We start from the raw sequence: 23,532 nt of genomic DNA, 5'->3' as shown, positions 1-23,532 counted from the left end.
AAAGGCAGACACCTGTTCTTGAGAACTGACCTATGAAGTTGCCTCCTCCAGAAAGCCTTCCCTGACTGCTATCTAGTAGGGTTCTCCCTTTGGGATCTCACAGGCCTGAGCTCTCAGCATTGCAAGTGTTTCTGCTGCCTGTTTCTACTCTTGTTGCCTCCACTAGACTCTGGATCCTTCAAGGGCAGTGCGTTTTTCAGATTCATTCCTGAATGCCTAGCAAGGGGTCCAAATGGAGTTGGATTACAGTCAGTGTTCCTTCTTGTCTTCTTCCCTCCCTCCCTCTTTTTTACCGTATGAGGCTGTCTTCTCCCCAAAGGGCTGTGGCAATGGGTAGATAGGTCCTCAGGGCAGAGGCCCCCAGCTCTCTTACCCTGAGCCAGCTAGGTTCCAGGGCAGCAGAGAGAGCATTCTGGAGCCTGAAGGAAAAGCAGTCACCCAGGGCTGGCAGGTGAAGGGCAGCTGGTGGTGTCCAGCTGGCAGGGGGCACCATATGGGCCTAGCGAGCAGGCGGGCCTGGGAACACTGAGACTGCAGTGAAGGCTGTTTCCAGGGCCATCGCATCCTCCCGGAGGTGGCTTGCTGGGAGCTGTCAGCCATGAATCCCCCGCAGAGGGGCAGCCGGCTCGTGCCCCTTCTGCCAATCCAGGAACAGAAGCAGAAACAGAAGGTCAGAGCGGCAAGGGGCCTCCTCTGAGGTCACCGTGTCCAAACCCTTATTTCGCAGGTAAGGAGCCTGAGGCCTAGGGAAGGGCAGGGACTTGCCCAAGGACACACAGCAAGCCAGCATCGGAAGCCAAGTCTCTTGCTTCACAGCTTGGATGCTTATAAAAACCGAGAGGGAGCAGAGAAATCTTGAAAATATACCGGTATTCAAGGAGGGGTTTTAAGGCGATTTTTTTATTCTTTTCTTTTTGCTCATCTGATGTAACTTTGTAAAAATTTTTGCAGTGGTCATATAGCCTTTAGCAATCAGAAAGAAAAATAGAAGCGCCTGGGTGGCTCAGTCGGTTAAGCATCTGACTCTTGATTTCAGCTCAGGTCACAATCTCCCGATTCCTGGGTTCAAGCCCTGAGTAGGTCTCCACACTGACAGTGTAGCGCCTGCTTGGGATTTTCTCTCCATCTCCCTCTGCCCCTCCCTGGTCACTCTCTGTCTCTCAAAATAAATAAATAAACTTTAAAAAAAAAGAGAGAAAGAAAATAAATAAAAGGGAGGGAGAAGCTACCTGTGGTTATAACTGGCTCTTGTCTTTAGGAACAGGGTGCCAGGATTGTAATCTTACTGTTTTCTCCGCCCTGGGCCCTTTTGGGACCCCAGATGAGATAGTGGGTGCCAGGGGTTGGGAGGGCTCTCAGCTTCTCTCCAGCTATCACTCGGACTTGCACTGGGACCAAGACAGAAGCCTAGCCTACGATCAGGAGCCCTGATTTCCTCCAGTGATCTGTCCTCCCTCCTTGCCTGAGCCAGTCCCTTTACCTGGCTTGGCCTTAGTTTTTCCATCTGTAAAATGGGAGTCTTTACAGCAGAGTGTATTTTCTTTTCCCCCACCAGCAGAGCACAGTAGTTAAAAACATGGATACTGGCGCCCGGGATCCTGTCTCCCCTGCTTCTTTACTTCGTGACCTTAAGTAAGTCACTTAAATTCCACGGACTTCAGTTTCCTCATCTGTAAAGTGGGGATTATACCTCATGGATTAGTGTAGGGATTAAAAGAGTTAAAGTTTGGAACGTATTTATTACTTTTCTTTTTTTTTTTTTCTTTTTTTTTTTTTCAACATTTACTTATTTTTGGGACAGAGAGAGACAGAGCATGAACGGGGGAGGGGCAGAGAGAGAGGGAGACACAGAATCGGAAACAGGCTCCAGGCTCCGAGCCATCAGCCCAGAGCCCGACGCGGGGCTCGAACTCACGGACCGCGAGATCGTGACCTGGCTGAAGTCGGACGCTTAACCGACTGCGCCACCCAGGCGCCCCTGGAACGTATTTAGAATTATGCCTGGCCTGTAATGAGTGCTATATATATTGTGTATTTTAATAAAATCAGAGTCACTCTCCTGACTGGCTGAATAGTAAAGGTAGAATGACTGTTCTTATCATGGTTCTTGACTGGCCCCCAGGGAAGGGAGCCCTCTTGGGTTTGGGACCTGGCCCAGTCCAAGCTGCGGGTCATCCAGCCTCACCCCAGAGCCCCCACCCCCTCTCCCGACTGGAGAGGTAGGACTTCCCCCTCCACCTCAGGCCCAGGTCTGAGACAGCACTCTCCCCGGGAATCGGAGGGAACTTGGGTTACTTATGAGTCAGGAGCCCAGACATTCCTCCTGAGACTTGGTTCTGACTTCACCTGACCTGCCTCCTGTGTCCCACTGATCCAGCAACTCTAACCAATTTGTTCTGAACCCTTCCCTCCTCAGACCCTTCTCATGAAGCTTCCTCTTCCAGAAACATCCAGCCAGATGGCCTCCTCAACTCTCCCAGCCTACCCACCTTTGCCCTGAAAGTCTAGTTGGCCTCCTCCCCAATACCCAGTCGTAGCTACCCACACACTTGTCTTCCCTCACAAGCTTCCTCTTCTCGCGCACCCACGCTCTCACTCTCTCTTTCTCCCCTAGTCAACTGTTTGACCTTGGAGTTCTACATACTTGGGCTCTGAACCAAATCCTCCAGGGGCGCCTGGGTGGCTCAGTCAGTTGAGCATCCGACTCTTGGTTTCAGCTCAGGTCATGATCTCACGGTTCGTGAGTTTGAGCCCCGCGTCAGGCTCCACGATAAGATTGAGAAGCTTGCTTGGAGATTCTCTCTCTCCCTCTTACTCTCTGGCCCTCCCCCACTCACTCTCTCTATCAAACAAACAAAAACTTTAAAACCAACTTCTCCATCTATATTTATCTATATATCTATCTATATATCTATCTATCTATCTATCTATCTATATATATATGCAATCCTAGCTAACGGGCTTCAGTTTCCTCATCCGTACAGCATGAATAATACCCACTTTAGAGGGCTTTGTAAGGCTTCTATTGGATAATGTGTGGGAAACGCTTGGCCTAGTGCCTGCCATGTGGCAGGTGCTTAGTAAATGGTAACTCTGGTTGTCATTCATGTTTTATGGCTGAACCTGTTTGCTTCCCCAGCAGCGGGGTATGTCTCAAGCCTGGGGGCTGGAAATCATCATTCACCCCAGGGTTCCCTGGAGCAGCTGACCAGTGCCTGGCACCGAGGCGGTGGCCAGTACGCATCTAAGGACTCGACTTAAGTTCTCTCTTCTGGTGCTCAGCATGTGCCCAGCAAGTGGGTGGCCCTCTGCAGTTGGAGAAGCAGCAGCACCTAAACGCGTTGGGGAAAGTGCTCCTGGGGGACCCCTACCCACCCAGTCTGCCCCCCCTGGGGAGCACCAGCCGCTGTCTTCTGCTTCCACGGGGAGGTCTTTGCCTATGGAGCCGCTGAGCTAATTAAGAATGACAAAGCACTGTGTAATTGCCAGCAATTGGTGAGTCCCCTGCCTCCTCGTGCCCCTCCCTCCCTTGCCCTCCTTGGCTCTGTCTGGCCTAGAGGTCAGCGCACAGGCACAGAAGCAGGCGGAGTGGCGACACTGAGGACAGACTTGTGTCAGGAGACCTGGAGGCTGGCTGCTTCCGCCAACCTCGGGCGTGGGACCCTGGGCAAGGAAGTTCCCTTCTTACAATGGTGCCATTTCCCCCCACTGCAGAGCTCTTGACCTTGTGTCAAGAGCAGGGACAAGGCTACAGGCCAGGCCGGAGGGCTCTGCTGAGAGGGTCTGGGCTGCACCTGGCAGGCGGATTGAGGCACACAGCCTCAATAAGGCAGACAGCCCTGGGTTTAAATCCTAGCCCTGCCTCTCACCAGCTATGTGATCTTAGGCAGGCCACTTTACCTTCTCTGGACGACAGATTCCTCATCTCCAAAATAACATTTGTTTGGCAGTGCTTAACTCTCACGAGGAGAACCCTTATTTGTCCTAGATGTGTGCCTATAACAGAGGCTGCCTGGACCAGCTCTTTTCTATCAAAGTGAACGCAGAAACTGAGGGTTGAAAACTTGTAGCGCAATCCGATAGAGTAATTGTAGGTCTTGAATCTCATAATAAAAACAAACGGCTGGTATTTTTTTTTTTTCATTTTATTTTTCTAGTAATTCATTTTTTCCTTGTATTTTACAAAAGTATTGGTCTGGGACAGATTAGAAATTTTTTAAAAAATGGTCCTTCTCCACAGATGGTTTGAGAAGCATTTGCTCCAGGGCAATTTGTAAAAACGGATAGAGTAGCAATCTCGCCGAAATACTTACATAGTTCTCGGATATGGGTCCCAGGACCTTCCACTTCCGTGACCCCCAAGCCTTTAGGATAAAAGACCACATCTCTTAGCCTGGCATTCAAGGCCCCTCTCACTAAAGTCCCACCTACCTTCCCATCTTGCCTGCTTCCCCATGATGTAACCTTGTAATCCAACCGTGTTCTCTCTTCCCCCAAACTTCCCATGCCCTCTTACTCCTCCATGCCTTCTCCTGGGCTTCTCCTCCCATCTGGAATGCCTTTCTTGGCGCCCTAAAACCGGCAAATTCTTATTCATCCTTTAAAGCCCAGACTGAATGTCACCACTCTTGGGAAGCCTTTCCCACTGCCAGCCCTGCACCTGCCCCAGGCATGCAGCATGGTGTGTGGAGGCAGGGCGCTGCAGCGGTTAAGGAACTTCACACAAGCTTGAGGGAGAACGGTATGGCTTTTGGACATGACTTTGCCAGCCGTGTGATCCCGGGCAGGTGACTTTGTCGAGCTTCGTTTTTCCCATCTGTGTAGTGGGATCAGCTGTGAGGAGCGGAGATGATGGAGAAGTTCCCAGCACCATGACCCGTAGGAGGGACTCAAGATATAGCAGCTGTTGTTAGCATTATTTCCCTGGTTGAGAACATCCCAAGTTGTGGTTTTTTTTGTTGTTGTTGCTGCCTCCCTACAGACCGGTTGCTCCTTGAGAGCAGGGACACTTGAGTGTGTCTGATGTACCTGGCTGTTTCTTGTGCCCTGCACAGGAGGGTGTGTTTTGGATAAGGGTCTCCGGCTACCGCCCGCCCCATGATGCTAGTGGCTGTGGCTCCCTTGTCAGTAAAGTGCTGATTAACCAGCTCCGTGGAAGAATTTAAAAAAAAAAAAAAAAAAAATCCTTGATTTTTTTGCCAATTTCCATGCTGTGTAAAAACCCATCAAGGCCAATTTCAAGTTACCAAAATTTAACAACCGGCTTACAAAGTTCCTGAATATTTTTACAGTCTGCTCTTGTGAGCCCGCCAGCTCCAGCACCTAGCTCCAGCACCCCTCTGGGTGTGACTGCTCTGGGGCCCGTAGCAGGCCGCCTCCTGTCCCCTCTGCCCAGCCAACCCATTGAGGGCCACCCAGGGAAGGGCCATGGGTCACCATGCTCCACACGGAGGTCCTCGCTCATCCCCTCCCCCAAGCCTCCAGCCCCTTTGTTCTCTGTGAAATCCGCCCATCCACCTCCTCCCTCAGCAGGAAGAACTCTCCGGGGGCCTGGGCAAAGGGGGCTCTGCCTGTGCAGCCAGCAGGGGCCTCTGCAATAAAGCTGTCCCCACAGCTGTTGCAGGCTGACGAAGCTAACCTTGGTCACTTTGTCCTTTGGTCCCAGTGGGGAGCGAAGAAAGCTGGTGCACAACCTCCTCTCGCCCTCCCCCTCTCCCCTTTTCCTCTGGTTGTGCCCAGCCCCCAAGTCTTTGCCTGTGCAGGTGCCTCCATTTGGAATGCCCTCTCCCTCCCTCCCCACTTTCCACCTCCTTCAACGCCCGGCTGCAACATTACTTCAAGAAGTCATTCACCAGCAGAAGGCTTCAGGCCCTCTGCAGGTGCAGCTGATGCCTGTCTCCTGTGCCCCCTTCGCCAGCTGCTTGCCCAGCTGCCTGCCCCTCCCCCTGCAGCAGAGGTTCCCGTGGGGACATCTGTTTAAGATGCAAACTCCTGGCAACACCCTCTGAACTTTCCTAGCTACTAGCTGCTGGTGGGGCAGGAATCTGTGCCCCAGGACATTTGGATATAGAAGACTGAGAACCTCACTTTGAGAAGCCCTGTCCTAACTCGCCCGGACTGTGGCTGATTCACACTGAGGAACCCCTCACCAGCATCAGATGCTCAATATGCCTCCGTTGGATGGAATCCACCGTCTGCTTCTGAGGCCACCCAGTCTGGAGGGCCCATTCCAGGGGCTCAGCTAAGGGCTGCTCTGTACTCCTCCCCTGGCGGGGCCGAGCACCACGACAGGCAAGCACAGGGCGCCTCCTTTCTGCGAACACTGCTGCTCGGGCTTCGGTCTCCTTACTGTGAAATTGGCAAGAGAGAACATCTACCTCTTAGGATGACTGTGACAGTTAAATGAGATGATGCCCGTAGGGTCGTTAGCATGTGCCTGACACATAGGGAGTGCTCAGAAATGGTCAGCCCTTAGAGTAGAATCCAGATTTCCTGGCCTAGTTTGTAAGGCTGTGTGAGCTGCCTGCTGCCTGCCTTGCCCACCTGTGTCTGAAACGTTCTCCCCCCGTGCCCACTGGCCTTCTCTTTGCCTTGCCTCGGATCGGCCAAGCTCATTTGCCAGCTCAGGGTTCTTTGGACTGAACTGTCTCTCCCCAACCTCAACTCAGAAGTTGAGCCTATTGAAGCCCCCCAATGTGGTTGTATGTGGACCTAGGGCTTTCAGGGGGCAAGGATGGTTAAGTGAAGTCAAGAGTGTGGGGAACTAATCTGATAGGATGGGTGGCCTTATAAGAAGAGGAAAGAGGGGCATCTGGGTGGCTCAGTCAGTTGAGTGTCTGACTCTTGATTTCGGCTCAGGTCGTGATCTCACAGGTTCGTGGGTTCAAGCCCCACGTCGGGCTCTCTGCTGCCGGTGTGGAATCCACTTTGGATTCTCTGTCCCCTCCATCTCTGCCTATCCCCTGCTCTAGCTCTCTCTCTCAAAAAATTAAACATTTTTTAAAAATAGGAAGAGGAAAGAAAGAGAGAGATCACTTGTAGGTGCTGTGGAAAGGCTATGGCAAAGACAGCAAAAAAGGTTGGCCGTCTGCAAGTCAGGAAGACAGCACTCACCAGGAACTGAATTGCCGGGCACCTTGATCTTGGACTTCCCAGCCTTCAAACCTGGCGAAATATAATAATAAATTTCCATTTAAGCCACCCAGTCTGCAATATTCTGTTATGGCAGCCTGAGCTGACTAAAGCACATGCTGTGTCCTCTACTTGGAATGATTTTCCCCGATCTCACGGTGGCTCCTTATGTCGCTCAGATTTCAGCTGAAATGACATGTCAGAGAGGCCCTTCTGTTTTGGTTTATCATCTGTTTCTACCTCACTGGAAAGCTCCACAACAGCTGGAACCTGGTGTCTCCTGCTTCATTAACCCCCTGAGCCTTGGCCATAGGTGGTGTACCGGGGGCTGAATAAATATGTTAGAGTGTTACTAAATACCCAGGTTCTGACCACCCATCCTTAAAGGCTGGTGGTCCAAGCCACCGTCATCCCTCTCCCGGGTTATTGCCGTAGCCCTTGGCTTATTTCCCTGCTTCCTTCAGTCTAGGCTTAACCCAGCAGGAGCCCCTTGGAAACCTAAATCTGATCATGTCACTCCTCTATAGAAAACCCTTCCTTGGCTCCCCCTTTCTCTCAGACCAAAAGCCCCAATCCCTTAACTGTCCCCCAGGGCCTTGCACAACTGGCCCCTAACCCCTCCACTCCAGCCGCATGGGCCTCTTGGCTGCCCCCTGGATACATTAGGCACGTGCCCAAACCAGGGCCTTTGTACGTACTGTTCCCTCTGCCTGTAACACCCTTCCCTCTGAAATCTGAGTGGTTCATTCCTTCTCATTCTTCAAGTCTTTGCTCAGACATCATCTTTTTAACAAAGCCTTCCGGGAACATTTGTTCAGAGTGACAACCTCTCCTCCCTCCAGGGCTGGCTTCTGGGAGCACAGCCAGCACCCTGACTCAGGACCCTATGCTCAGATGGGTCCCACACTTTGCATTTTATGCTCCACTATCACTGTCTCGAAATTCTTAATAATTTTATCTTTGAATTTGTGTTTTGTAAGTGAAGTCTGATGGGACAAGGGGATATGCGCCAGGAACTTGGCCTCAGCTCACATGTGCCACCTGGCCCCCTGCCCATTAGCACCTCCGGCCCCGTTCCGCCTCCCCTCTCTGGCCCTGCTCAAAGACTGTGGCTGTCTTTGGTGGCTGGCAGGACCCCGATCACAGACCCGGGACAGGGGAGGGGAGGTCAGGTGCACACACCGCACAGCATCTTGGGACAGGGCATGGCTATCCCCACCCTGCACTGGCAGCATCATGGCGCGTCCAGTAGGTGACTGGCCAGAGAGGCCACATCTCAGTGGGGGCAAGACCCTGATACAGGTCCTGAGCACAGCCCAGAATGGAAGCTTTAAGACCTTTGGGGGTTACCCGTTTGCCGAGGGTTGGAAGAGTGGCCCCGTGGGAAGGAGAGGCCAGGCTTGAGTTCCGTAGGCCCCACCCTCACCTGGGTGCTACCCATCAGTCCTGCATCTGGGGGGAGGGACAATTTGGTGAGGGGAACTTGGCAACGGTCAGGCTCTGGAGAGTGGGTGCCTCCACCATAGTGTGGCAGGGCCCGCGGGTACCCAGGAGACTTTTTACCCCAAGGGTATCTCTGTTCCCAGAAGAGCTCACTTAATCTCTAGCTGGGCGGATCAGCTCTTCCTCTCTCCAGTTTTTTCTGTTTGGCCTCTTCTAGCAGGCTTGGGGCACCCTTGGGGACAAGCCATGAAATACAAATTGTGTAATTTCTGTGACTCCATGTACGAGTTAAATGCTCTGATGTTTTCATTTCAAAGCTGGCATTGTACAATATAAAGATGAGCGGCAAAACCCATGCTGATAATTTAAGATTTGTCTTTACTTAGAATGACATTAAACAGCAAATAAAAACACAGTGACAAGTTGAGAGACAGAGAAAGAGAGAGAGGGAGAGAGGAGACTGCAGAAAGAAGGGAAAATTTCCTGTGTACCTTTAACAGCTCTTTTCTCTGCCTTTGGAACAAGGGCCCCGCGTTTTCATTCTGCGCTGGGCTCTGCAAATTACGCAGTCTGTCTCATCTCCGTCACTCCTGGTCCCATCGTTTTTCGTTTTTGTTTTCTGTTCTTACTGCATCTTGACACTACAGAATTGACTTATTTCTCGTGGTTGTGTTTTACTGTCTGCTTCCCCCACTAGCAGGTGGGGCCCCTGGAAGATGTTTTGTTTTGTTTTTCCTGTTTGGTTCATGGCTGTATCCCTAGGGTACAGAGGTGCACGGTATACTATAGGTGCTCCATAAATGTGCAGGGAATGTTGAAAAGAAAGGACGTTACCTGGGAAGATTGGAGGCCCATCAGGTTTTCCTTCCCCCTGGCCGTCTGGGCTCCAGGCCCTCCCCAAGGCCATTTTGTCTCTTTTGGCTCAGACAATTCACAGAACTTTGTGGTTCCTGCATTTCCTTTTCAGACCTCAGTGTTGCAGCCTTGGCGTCTTCCTCCAGCCCTAGCGCCACCGTCAGTGTGAATGGTGGCCGCTCAGCAGGCTGTGAGGAACCCCGCCAGGTGCCTGGACCGCAGGCTTCTCTCCTTCCTGCAATTCCTTAGGTCATTTCCATCCATTGTCTTTGGCCGCAGCTTCTTGAGTTAATCTTTCCACCTGGGGAGGGTTCCCTTGCTGGTTTCCCCATCTGCTCCCAGGTTCAAATCCTTTTTGGCTCCAAATCCCTTCTTGGGGTTTCCATGGCCCTTCCGCCTCTAACAGCCGGGGTGACCTTGGGCAAGCCTCCCACTCTCCTCTGGGGAGGCCCTTGTGAAAGCAGGGGGCCTGCTGTTGCCCACCCCTCAGGGAAGGCCGGCAGGGTAAGTAAGAGTCCTGTAGAACAGTGGCGGATAGAACGGAGGTTGTTTCTGTTGCTTTTGAGGGTCTGACAGCGCTGAACCCGGATGCCAGGTGACCCCATTCTTTCCCCTTCCCCTTTGGTTACACAAGAAACCGTCATCATTCGTTTCTGCTGGGAGCACCCCTGGCCGTTCCGTCATTCCACCAAGCGTGTGATGGGACAGAGCCCGTCGTGTGGGAGGCCCGGACTCCGCTCGCCCTTTCTCCTGGAGAAGATTCTGGTTGTAACTGCTCAGCCAGCCTCTCCCCTTCCTGGCTCTCTTACTTACGGGTAAGCCTACACTGCTCTCCGCTGGGGCAAAGACACCCCAACACAGAACAGCGTAAGGAATATAGAAGTGTCCTGGCCTCTCGCACAGCAGGCCCCGTGCGAGGACACCGTCTCTCATACAGGAGGCCCTGGCCACTCAGAGACCCTTCCGCGGTGGGACTCTTCCATCCCATAAGCTTCATCGACCCCTTTGGGGGTTGTCGCCACGGCTGGCTGCAGCCAAGCAGAGCGGAAAAAGAAGGCACCGGGTGACTTAGGGCCTCGGCCTCAAAGTGGCCTCCCTCGCTTGCATTCACGTTCCGACGGCCGGGACTTAGTCCCGTGGCCACTCCTGCCAGGGAGGCCGGGAAACATCACGTCTAGCAGAGCAGGGGGACAGGGTTGGAGGACAACCGGCTGATCCGCTATACCTGCCCTCCCTCTGGAATGTGACTCCGGCTCTTGGACAACCTGGTTTCCATGTTTTGTATCACAGAAGCAAGAAAATAGGTGGAGAGGGCCTGAAATGGAAAAGAGAGAGAGAAAGGGACGGGGACACGGAGGGAAAAGGATTGTAAGGGTATTAGAGGGACACAAGTCACAGTTGGCATTATTTTTAAATTACTGTTGCTTAATGGTCTGTGTCTTATTAAGTGCTCTGGCCTCGTGGCACCGAGCCTGGGTCCCCAGGGGTCCCAGGAAATGTGGGTGATGCACGCCCAGCGCACTTAGAATTTACCAGGCCGTGTGCTGAGACTGAGGCCGCGGGACACAGTCTCTGCCCTCTAGGAATCCGCAGTCCAGTGGGGAGGACAGACATGGGATTAGAGGCGAGCCCAAGCTGCTTGAAAAGACGTGGAGGGAATTAACTCGGCCTTGGCAAGGCGGGGGAGGGGCAGGCAAGAAAGGGCATAAAAGGGACATCTGCTTTAGACTCAGCTCTGCCTGTGCAGAGCACTCAGTCGTCTAACATATTGTACTTGAGCGGTAAAAAGTAAAGGGAAGATGAAGTGAAGACTCAAGAAACTCGGGTCCTGGTGCCCTGCTGTTGTGTCCCAGGGCAAGTGCCTTCCCTCTCACGTCACCTTTGCTTCGTGCTGTCTGCAGGGCCATCACTAGCACATTCCATACTCTCGTGGGAGGTACTGAAAGCCTCCATCACCAGCGGATAAAACACCACCAGGTACCCCCTTTTCCAGGGTGACGCAGGCCCCACGCTCAGACACACAGAGTGGAGACAGGTGGATTTCAGCCACACTTACCCCTTGGCGTCACACCCTTGTTCAGTGCACACCCCACGCAGCTGTGTTTAGGCAACAGCCTTGCTCCTGGGACATGTTGTAGGATCCCAAAGGGGTAACTGCTATGAACATTACTCAGCACCCCAGTAATCCCCGGAACATCCTTTCACAAGCAGGTTTTCTTTCTCCTGTGTTCTGCAACAGGTGTGGGACTAGTGTGAGGCAAGTGAGGTACCTTGGACACATAGTTAAGGAGACACTCCCCGTCGGGGTGGCCACTGAGAATGGACGTCTGCATAAATTTTGCACCCTGGGCACCTCACTATCCTCACCCTAGTCCTGGCCCGGCTCTACAGGGGTCCCACAGATCTGGGTGGTGGCGGTGGTGGTGGTAGGGTTTCAAAGGAAGGTGCCAGAAAACCACATCAGACTCGAGGGCAGCTTCCCTGGGCAGTGGGGAGACAGGGAGGGGACTGCACCTGGGAGAAGAAGCACAGGGAAGGTGAACCACGGTCCAGGAAGTAGGGTGCCAGGGAACCTCAACTTTACCTACAACGGTAGGGAGTGAGAGGGAGGCCCAAGTAATTGGTGATTTGAGGGGTTTGTAGGAAAAGCTGTGGGGAAGGGGGGGTAGGGAAGAGAGGAGGATGACGGTTCTGGGTCCTGGGCCGCAGGTGACAAGGCAGCTCACACACCCAGGAGGAGGCAGCCTCCGAGGGAGGGTGGCCTCCACCCAGGAGCCCGCCTTCAGGGCCTCCAGCGCCCACCCCGGTGTTGCTCTGCAGGCAGGGAGCCTGAATCTGGATGCTTTGCAAGTCAAGGGCTCAGGCCACCGAGAGTCAGTTTTGGGTGGCTCAGGCCACCGAGGATCAGACAGGTCCGGGCCGGGGTCCTTCCAGCAGGGGAAAGCCAGGACTAAGTCAGCCCGGCCTCCCAGACGCGGAAAACCTCCGCCGACTGCTTCCCAGACTCCTAGACATTTCCAAACCACTTTCCCTTCTGCCTGTGCTGATGGCCACTCAGTGTTTCTAGAAAAATCACCTCGTCTTTACTTAAATAATTTATTTTCAAAGGAAACTATGTAAACGGAGGACTTGCGTGATTGCCCCAAGTAGAAGCGAAGCAATCGTGTGAGTACAATGGTAATCGAGTAGTGTCCTTAAATTCCAGCGCCCTGGCTGTTCTCAATCTGAGGGCCGGTCTTTGCGTTCGAAGGGAGGTTAGCAAAGGTCAGAAAGGCCGGAAAGACAGACAGCATCCACTGAGACTTTCACGTCAGAAATGGAACCCTTTTCACCCTCTGTGAGTCTGTGTCCTTTAATGTGGCATCTGTGCCCGCCGGCCCCATTTCACGAATGTGTCCCCTTCTCCTCAAACACTGCTCCCAGGGAGTCCTGAACATATGACAGCCAGAGCTACCTCTCGTAGTTGGGGTGGGAGTGGCGGGGTCCCCGGTTCTGTGGGCCTGGAGCGAGAGAGAGGGGGGGACGTGCTCCCAGACAGAGACCAGTGGGAGGAATGGGTGTGCACGAAGGGAAGCTAGTGGGTTTGGCGTTACAGTTTTGTGGTGACAACTGTTTCCCACGACTAAAGCCGTGAGCAAAACAGGAAGTAGCAAGCGGCTGGGACCTTCCTCGTCTGACTTCAGCTTTCCTCTATCCCGCCAGCCCGCTGTCTCCTCCTTGTCCTCATGCACCTGTCTGGTGTGAGGACCTCAGAGAGGCCCCGAGAGTCTCCCAGCCGTTGCCCAGCCCCGCCTCCTGCCCGCGGACGCGCCACCACCATAGGAGGGACGCTGGGTGTACCGTGGGGCACCTGGGTTTTGGGTCCAGCTCCGCCACCATCTCACTGTGTGACATCAGGCAAATCCCTCCCCCCCCCACCCCCACCCCGCCCCGGACCTGGATTTCCTCATTACTGAATGGAAGGGGCTGGATGGCTGATGGCCAAGGGCTTTTCTATCCCAGGCATCCCATAGGATCCCAGGCAGCAGGAGGGCCTGGGGAGACTGGAGAAGGGAGGTCGTCCTGTGGCAGGATGTGACCCCTACACGCACGTGGTGTGGGCATAGTTCTGTCGCTGACAGTGAAAGAGAGCACAGGTCACACGCTGAAGGGCGCCCCAGCCAGGGTGACACCAGCCCACAGAAATGACAGCCCAGAGATGAGGATTATAATGGGAGCTGGCAGTTTTGGGGTGAAGGTGAACAACCCTGCAGGGGGAGGGGGATTTCCCCATTGTTTTATTTATCAGCATTATTATCTTTTTAATTTTTTAATAATACTGAGATCCTAATTTTTTTGTAATATTGAGATATAATTCATATAACAAATTTCACCTTTTTAAAAAAAATGTGTTTAATGTTTATTTTTGAGAGAGAGAGAGCACAGGGGAGGGGCAGAGAGAGAGGGAGACACAGAATCCGAAGCAGGCTCCGGGCTCTGAGCTGTCAGCACAGAGCCGGACGCGGGGCTTGGACTCATGAACCATGAGACCATGACCTGAGCCAAAGTCGGACGTTTAACTGACTGAGCCACCCAGGTGCCCCTCTCAGGTGCTATTTCAAGAGTTATTCAGCATTATACCAGGTAGCCCCTCGCACCGATCCTTTGAAGTAGGTACTATTCTACGCCACTTTATGCAGACAAGGAAGGAGATGGGCTCCAGGATGTGCCTCCGTGCGGTGGTATCTGCATTCAGACTTGGTGGGGATGGCACCTGGTTGGCTCAGTTGGTTAAGCTTCCGACTTCGGCTCAGGTCATGCTCTCGCGGTCCATGAGTTCAAGCCCCGCATTGGGCTCTGTGCTGACAGCTCGGAGCCTGGAGCCTGCTTCGGATTCTGTGTCTCCCTCTCTCTCTGCCTCTCCCCTGCTCGTGCTCTGTTTCTGTCTCTCTCAAAAATAAATAAACATTAAGATAAGAGAGAGACTTGGTGAGGATGTGAATCCCTTCCAGGCCATAGCACTTTATTGCCTGAGCTCTCCTCCAGAGCCTTCTTTTCCTTGGCTACAGGAACAGCAACAATTGAGTTGATAGTTTCTCCTTCAGCCTATGTGCCAGAGTTCCTACCACGGGCAGAGCTCCGACCAAGCCACGAAGGGCAGGGACAGTGACCGAGAGAGCAACCTTTGTTGTCCATAGCCACTGAGATGTGGGGTGATCTGTTTCTGCAGCAGAGCCCAGCCCTCCCCGACTGACCTGGCGTTTCCATGGGCTGGGACCCGAGCAGCCTCTGTGCACAGAAGCAATGCTCGCTCAGACTTGCTTACACACACACATATAGCTTGGGTATATTTTCGAAACAATGAGTTATACACCAAATTGGATAAAAATTGAGGTCAAGCAGTGCGGCTTGAATTTCCAGAGGCTTGGCCTGTACATTTGGGGAGCTGATTTTCATGAAAATTCTGTCTGCACAGTGGATGAAGCTTTACTCGGATGAGGCTCTCAATCCTGGATAAGGCTCACCCTTGAGATTGTTTCCAGATGCCTCTCAGGCTCCTTGAGAACAACCACTCACCTTGGCGGATAATCAGAGTCAACAATAAATACACACTGAGAATTTACCAGATACAGCACTGAGCACTTTTCCTATAGTTTAACCTCCTAACCACCCTATGGGATAGGTACTATTATCACCCCCATTTTCCAGATGAGAAAACTGAGGCTCAGAGAGGTAAGAAGTCTTGCCCAAGATCTCAAAACAAGTAGGTGCAAAAAGCAGAGTTTGAACCTAGGTCGGCCTTCTTCTAGAGCTCACATTCAAGTCACTATCTTTTGACCACGAAAGTCATCTTGATGACCCATGACCAACTCAGCATCTGCCAGTGTCTCGTGCTGGAATTTACCATCAGATCTTCTACGGGAGATAACACCATAGTATATAGACAGAGCCCAGAGTTAAAAGTCAGGAGCCCTGGGTTCAACTTTCAGATCCAGTTTTAGCTTACTCCATGGCTTAGGACAAATTCCTCCCCCCACCCCTGGGCCTCAGTGTTCGCATCCGTTAAGTGGGACATTTTAACTAAATCAGCAGTTCCAGTGTTAGCTGGACATCTGAACTACCTAAGCTCGTTAAAGATACTGAATGATGGGCCCTTCCCAAGATATGCATTATCAGGTCTGGGAACCCTGAGTTCACAGATGATTCGTACCCAAAGAAAGCACTGGGAACCCAGCCTCTAGGAACCTTCTATAGCTCAGCCTCTGTGAGTTTATGGAGGCAAAAAAGACCACCCCAGTAACCATGCTGGGCAGTCTGAGCCAAAGACCAAAGAAAAACAGTTTCTGGATGGTATGTCGTGGAAGAATCTAGAAGAGAAGGAAATTGGTTGGACTGTGGAAGTTGCGGTGTGGGGGAAACAGAAGCAGAAGCTGGCTTTGGTTGGTTTTCACGGTTTCATTTTCTCCTCGGTTTTCAGTGAAACTACCCTTCCTGGCCCCCTTGCAGTCAGGAGAGGCACACCTGGCCATCGAAGTGGGTAGAAGTGATAGGCGTAAAACTCGGGGGAACCTGTGCCCGCTCTCTCTCTCTCTCCCCGTCCTGGGGTGAACTTGGACATGAGGCGTCCGCGGTGGAAGGAAGGTGCGTTCCAGGGGGAGCAGAACCGCCCCCACTCCACCACCACAGGCAGCGACAAACTTAGATTGTGTTTGTTGAATGACTGCGGCTACGGGGTCACGTTCGTCGTAGCAGCTGGCGGTGCTTCCCCTAATACAGCCTGGAGGAAGCAGCCTCTGAAAAGGCGAGTAAGGTTTGGCGACGTGGACAGGCGGGAAGGGACGTTCCAGAGGGAAGGGACGGGGGCAGCAAAGGGGTGGGAGCCGGAACAGGACGATGTGTTTGCACCCTGGAGAGAAAGTCAGCGTGATCGGTACTGAGGGCTGCCCTGGGCTCCAACCAGGGGTGTGCTGAATCCAGCCCATCCCGGCTCCGGGCAGCCGATGGTTAGCATCGTTTCCCAACTCGGTGCTCAGTGACAGCCATCACTGCGGTGGCATGAAATCGGCCATGGTGGGAGTATTTACGCCATGGCAACCGGCAAACACGCTAAGCCAGGGCTCTTTCCTCCTATTGTTATCCACTTATCAGCATGCTACTGCTTACAGCTCACAAGCAAGTGGACCCTGCCCATCTGAGAGGCCGTGCAAGGACCAAAGACCCTGCCCGCTCTGAGCCCTTTAAGCCTCACGTTCCTCATCCGCAGAATGGGGCGCATCACCCTGCCTCCTCTGCCAGGCTGACCGCGGGCAACAGGAAATGAGATCGTGCACGTGGAGCCCTGCCTGCGTCCCCTCAGGATCGTCGTTCCCCTGCACAGGACAGCCTCTGAGGGCTTTCGCTGGCCGGAGGGGCTGCTCACCCACACGGGCAGGCTGGGGGAGTGCTGGGACCTTGATGTCTGTGGGAGCAGCCCTCGGCCAAGGGCGGGTGGGAGCTGAGGGGGTGGGGGTGGGGAAATAGCCCAGCCTTCTCCCCTCTTTCTTGGGACAGACGTGAGGCCCATTCCACCCCATCTCCTGGAAGTCTCCAGAGGGGCGGAGCCTCGGCTGTCCCCGCTGCGGCTCGTTCACCAGCGCGTCCTGACTCTGGGATTCTTCCTTCCCTGCCTCAGTTTCCCCCTTTCCCTACCGGCGCGTCCCGGGATTGTTGCAGGATGCTTTTTTAACCTCAATGCCCAGGATTCGTTGTCTCGCCGCAAAGAATGAAGGGGGGGGGGGCACCGAATAAAATGAGCAGCCGGCAAAAGTTTATTAGAGTATAAGATCAGAAAGCAAGAATAGTAGGAAAGCTCTCTTTCCAGAGAAGGGAGTGAATGCCCGCGACTACAGGCAAGGGTCCTTGTTTTATAAGGTTTTGGTCGCCCCCCCCCTTCCGCCCCCACTCATTTCTTCTCTGGTTTTACCCTTATCGGCGTGATAACTCTAAATGCCTAGTCATTCCTTTTTGATTGGTTGGTTTCCATCGTATGAGGGGTGGTCCAGGGCCACACCGTTCCTTGTGGGTCATACATTTTATGGTCGACTGCTTATTTTTAGTCCGGTCTGTGGTCAAATTCCTGAGGGGAACCTGAGGGAGAGCAGGCGGTGTCTGTAACATTCTTAAGAGGAACCTTATGCCCCCGGGAGACTGCTGTGGTCAGACGCTCCCAGCCTTGTTTCAAAATATGTGTTTTTCCCCACCCAGGGATCTCACGTCCTAACCTTTCCCTCTCTGCCTGTTTTACCCTCTCTTTCCCTATCATAGGATCACTGCCCAAAGGAACTTCTCTCATCCTTATCTCAGGGTCGGCTTCTGGGGGAACCCAACCAAGATGAGCAGTGACCAGGATCACCTCTGTAAGGGCATGGAGATCACATCTGCCGCTGGCTCTGTCCCTACGGAAACCCCAGGAGGCAAGCAGCGGGGCATTATCCATTCCATTTTGCAGATGGAGACACTGAGGCTCAGAGAAGAGCAGTGATTTGCTCAAGGGCGTACCACCGTCAAGGAGAAGGGTTAGAACGAGGATGCCCATATCCCAGGGTTTTGGCTTTGACCTGCTCTGGGTTCCTGGAGGGCCCTGAGCTGGCTGGGAGGATGGTCTCTACCCCCTCTGACTCCTGTCCCCTGACAGATGGGGCTGATTCTGGCCGTTACACGGGTCCGGGACTGTGAAGGGCAAATGGGCTGGTGGTAGGAATGGTCTGTTATTAAATCCATCCATCACCCTACAGGACTGACCTCATTCTGTCCTGGGAAAGCCAGTTTTGCCTGGGGGCAGCTTCAAGGGTGGGGGGGGGGTGGGATGCTGACCCAGCAGGAAAGGGTAGGTGAGGGCCATGCAAGGCCAGAGTGGCTAGGGCGCAATGAGGTCAGAGACAGCTCCTGGCTATCTGCGTCCCACAGTGTGAGGGCAGCCAGGGGCCCAGGGGCAGGCAGAGCCATTGTAATGCCGATGGCCACCGGCACCCCCTGGGGCGGTGGCCTGAAGGGGGGGCCTTTAGGGGGTGGGGTCCTGCCTCTAATTCCCCATCACTGCCTCAGCCCACCAGTATCCCAGTATCCCAAACCCCAGAAGATGGGAGTCCGGGGCCATACAGGGGCCGTGACATGAAACTTGGATGTGCCCAAGGGTGCCCACTGGTTCACTATCCAGTGAGGGCACTCGACACATGGCTCGTGTCATCCTCAGGCCGCGGAGGGAATGTCCGGAGGCAGGCAGACCCGGGTCAGGTGTGTCTGAGCCCCTCCTCGCCTCACTAACCTTAGTTTTCACGCTTGTGAACTGTGGTTAGTAGCAACTGCCATCTCGCGAGAGGAATGGGGGAGGATTTGATGATAGGTCCCGTGTAAAACTTGCTCAACTCAGAGCCTGGCATAGGGGACCCTTATTAAAGTGGCAGCAGCAATGATGACATCAGCACCTACGGTGTCCAGGGGGCTGTGCTGAGCACGTTACATGGATTATCTTTTTGTTTTAATGTTTATTTGTTGTTCAGAGAGACAGAGGGAGAGGGAGAGGGAGAGGGAGAGGGAGAGAGAGAGGGAGAGAGAGAGAGAGAGAGAGAGAGAGAGAGAGAGAGAATCCCAAGCAGCCTCTGGCCGTCCGTGCAGAACCATGAGATCATGACCTGAGCCGAGATCAAGAGTCAAACGCTTAACCGACTGAGCCACCCGGGCGCCCGTTCATGGATTATCTTAATCACGGTCACGCCGAGGGAGAGGGACTATTGTTCGGCCTCCTCTTACAGGTAAGGAAGCCAGAGCTCGGAAGGGTGAGGTCACTGGCCCAAGGTCACACAGCTGCTAGGTGGCAGAGGTGGGATTTGAATCCAAGTCTCTCCGCCTCGAAGGTCTGATGAGCAAACCCCCCTGGGCCTCCCCTTTGTACCCCCAGCCCCAACAAGTGAGGTCAACAACCCACTGGCTCGTTCATCTCATGGGGCCTTTGAGAGAGACTGCCGGGTGAAGGTTTACTGGAGGCCCAGAGAGGTCAAGGTACCAGCGGGGGGCTGCAGACACGATGGGACCAGAGCTGGGACTGAACCCCAAGGCGTCTGGCTCTCTGGCCGGGCCCTCGTTCAGAAGCCTGGATGTCATCTGCAGCTCTGCTCTGGCCTTGCAACAGCCCTACGCCCACCTCGCCCTCTCCCTTAGAAAGGCTTGGGCCCCGTGGGAGTTCCTGTGTTTTTCTTCCCCCGGCCACTGAAGTGTGGGATTGAGGCCCCATTCTTTTCTCTTCCACTGAGAGGTAATTTGCCTGGAACACGTTGAGCACTTAAAAAATTTGGTCACATTGCCACCATCTAGGTTACCATGGTGACCTGACTTTGAATTTTCTTCCCAGGGGGAGTTGGTAATAATTAATACAGCACTCAGCTCTGCTGCCCACAGCGAGTGTGGGGAGCATCACGGAGCTGCCCTGGGACTCACTTCCCCAGGGGAAAGCAGGGTCTCCCCCTCCCAGCAGGGGCCTGGCGTTCCCCAAGGAGACAGGGAGGGGAGAGGACACCCCAACCCTGCCCACCTCTTCAGCAGCCCTGGCTGCCATGTCATGGGAGCCGGACTAGACCTAGACTGGAGAGCTCCCTTTACCAACGGAATTTGCAGCTCAAGAGAGGAAGTGACTTGTTCAAGGCCACACGACAGGATCCAGGCAGCAGCAGCCTCGGGCTGGAAGGCTGGATTCCGGAACCGTTCGTGGCTGCCAAGGTTGGGGAAGCCCAGCTCTGAAACTCTTCCCTCCCAAGTGCATTTGAGCCATTTGAGAGGGGGGAAGCATGAAGCATTGCCGTCTCTGGAGCCCAAGGCAGGGCCAGTGGCCCTTTGCTCGGTCGCTGTCCCTTCAGAGCTAAGTGGATTATAAGACAGTGCAGGGTGTCAGCAACCAGGCTCGGAGAGAGACTGGAAGAGAAAGTGGGTGAACTGGACGGGAAGGGGAACCTGGGAGGTGGCCCCGGGAAGCAAGCGGCCTTGGGCATTTCTGGAAAGGGACCCCAAGAGGGGCAAGTGCAACGCAGGGGCATTCTGCCTCTCTGCTCCACTCCACCCACTCCTCCCCTTCATTTCTTGGTCCCCACTCACTCCAGCTCTGGATAAAGAGAAAGCCATGGAGTAGAAAGAATAAGAAGTCTCTTGAGTTCCTATTTCTCTGGTGGGGGAACTGAGGCTCATAGGGGCCTTAGAGAGGTCCACAGACCCATAGCCAGTAAGTATTTGAACTCACAGGAGTCTGTAGCGTCTGTGCTCTTTCACTGTGACCACTGGGGTAGGTTCTCTCCCTATTCCCACATCCCCCTGGTGGGCAGGGTGGCGGGCTTGGGGAAGTGTCAGCACCGAAGGAGGAGGAGGAAGTTGCCTTCTCAAACTGGAGCAGGCATGGCTCAGGCAAAAAGCTAAGAACTTGGGAGCTTCGACTATGGCAGCCTGGTTGCGGCGAAAGGATAGGGAGAAGGGGTAAGAGGGGAATGGCTCTGAGATCTCTAGTCACATCCAAAAATGGGGCCCGCAGTGTTATGTTACCTCAAACAAAATAAAACAAACCTGGGACTTTAGCATGCTGCCACCAGGTGGCGGTGTCACTTGGCGGCTCATAACCTTAACTGCCATTAAAATAAAAATTTCACTCATTTTTCAAAAAAAGATAAAAGTCTAAAGAATTAGATTTGCCATTATTTCGCATAATTTTTAACATTTAAAACTGTTTATTTTTGAGAGAGAGAGAAAGCGTGTGAGTGGGGGACGGGCAGAGAGAGAGGGGACAGAGGATCCAAAGCAGGCTCCACACTGACAACAGAGAGAGCCCGACACAGGGCTCGAACCCAGGAACTGTGAGATCATGACAAAGCCGAAGTCGGGACGCTTAACTGATTGAGCCACCTAGGAACCCCTCACATAACTTTTAAAAACCAACATAATATTTCAAGAGAAAAACACCTGACATACAAGTTGGTTCTTTCCTCCTCGACCTTCAACTTTTATCTATCTACCTACTCTAAGCCCTGGGCTCTCTGGTCATTTATCTTCCCTTTCCTGTCTGACCTGGGTCGACAACTGGAGCCCATCCCTCATGGTTTCATGCCAACGCACCGGAAAGATCAGAGGACTTAAAGATCCTCAGCTCCTGTCCCTCACCTCAATTAGCTCAACTCAGGAGGTGGCCGTTTACACCCCAGGACACCCCACACCCATACAGCCAGCCGACTTTCCATACACCGCGGGATCTCTTCCCCGCTGGGTTTTAACTCTTGACTGCCCGCCACACCAGAAGGTTGATTCTCCCAGGCAGAGACCAGAGCCCGTCCATCTGCGTCCCTGCCTCAGATCCTCACCAGACTTCCTGGCACAAGGTGATGGCCAGCAGTCTGTTGAATACATGAATTCCCGTTTCACCGAGGAGAGAACGGAGGCTCCAGAGGGAAATGAGGAGGATGGGGATGATAATTATAATGATATTTGCTGCGTGTCTACTGTGTGCCAGACGTGTAGTAATTCACTAACTTCCCACGAGAAGTCCAGCAGGTAGAGACTAGTATCACACCCATGTATTAGGGAACCGAGGCTCCTTTGGGACGGGGAGCCGAGAGGAGGTATCCTTCGTCCATCTATTCATTTATTCGGGAAAAGTTTACCGCAGCCAGATGCCGGGTGTGTGTGGGATCCCTGGTACGCGCTGGTCCTGTGGTCAGTGAGCACCAGGGAAGCACCACCCTGTGTCCCCTCTTCAGCTCGGCCAGCCCTCGCGTGGGGCTCTTCCCGCAGTGCCTCCCGTACGGCCCGCGACAGCGGACCAAAAATGGCTGCTGCCACCTTGAACTTCATACCCTCGCACCCAGGGGCAGTTTGGGTGTGAGAGAAAGGAAGCCTCTTGCCCAGAAGACGGACAACGTTTCTTCGAATCCCTTTGGCCCTCGCTGGGTTGCGTTTCCATCCCTGAACCAGTCAGGGTGACCTGAAGGACACCTGGGCGGGCTGGCTCCGTCCCCAGAAGCGGGGAGGCGTTGATTCCGGCCAGAGTTGCAGGGAGGCGAGTCCCCTGAACAAAAGGCAGGGTCCGGGGGGGGGGGGGGGGGAAGAAGCAGGTAGATGCTGGAGGTGGCCACACCTGCCCGCTCACTCCTGTTTCCGGAAGCCGAGAACTTGCACAGACCCCCGCCTCACTCTAGGGAACTAACTGCTGGGCCCTCCGAGTCAGGGAGCTCCCTGACTCCTCCCGCCCAGCTCCTCCTCTTGTCGGCTGGGACCTGGAGCCCAGACAGGGCCTCCATCGGCTGGCCTGCCCAGAGCTGTGGTGACGGTCCACCCAGGAAGGCCCCTCGCCCTCCAAACCCTTCCTTGCACGCGCGTGATGTTCTGATGGGGCTGAATCACACTCCCTCTGCACACCTGGGCACAAAGCCCCTCGCCCCGATGGCTGAAGGAGGAGTCCCAGCTGGGGACCCAGGTGGGGGTCTCAGGGAGGCTGGGAAATTGGGGGCCAAATGCTTCTCTGCTTCCCGTCTGTGTGACCCTGCCTCACTGCGCCCCAGTTTCCTCACCCAGGGATGGCCTAAGCAACTGGAGGGATAGGGGAAGACGGGTTTGGGTCAAATCAGGAATTCAGTTTAAACGTCCTGAGTCAGAGATGTCAAGAGGCATCTGGAAATACAAGTCTGGAGCTGAGGAGAGAGGTCTAAGCTGGAGATTATGAATGTGGGTGTCATCAGCAAAGAAACAATTTAAAACTCTAAAACCCAGGGAGGTGAGATTGCCTGCGGGGGGGGGGCAGGGGAGTGGGAGAGGTGATGCAGGCGCATGTGCATTAGCCCCTGTCCTCCTCACAACTAACTCCCCTGCCCGCTTCTCATACTTTCCTCCTGAATCGGTGGTGAGGCGGAGGGAAGGGAGGGGTGAGGTCAAGGGCTAACCAGCCCAGAGTCTGGCAGGGACAAATCCACTGAATCTGGGGACCCTCTGACCTGGGGACTGTTTTCATCATCCCCATTTGGCAGATGAGGAAAGTGAGGCACAGGGAGTTTAGGTGACGTGGCCCAATCTCTTTCCAGCAGAAAGCATCCCGGGGTGGGTGGGCGGGTCACGTCAAGC

This window comes from Lynx canadensis, chromosome C1 (genome assembly GCF_007474595.2).
Source record: "Lynx canadensis isolate LIC74 chromosome C1, mLynCan4.pri.v2, whole genome shotgun sequence".
Classification (NCBI taxonomy): Eukaryota; Metazoa; Chordata; class Mammalia; order Carnivora; family Felidae; genus Lynx; species Lynx canadensis.
Note: the sequence above shows the minus strand (reverse complement) of the source record.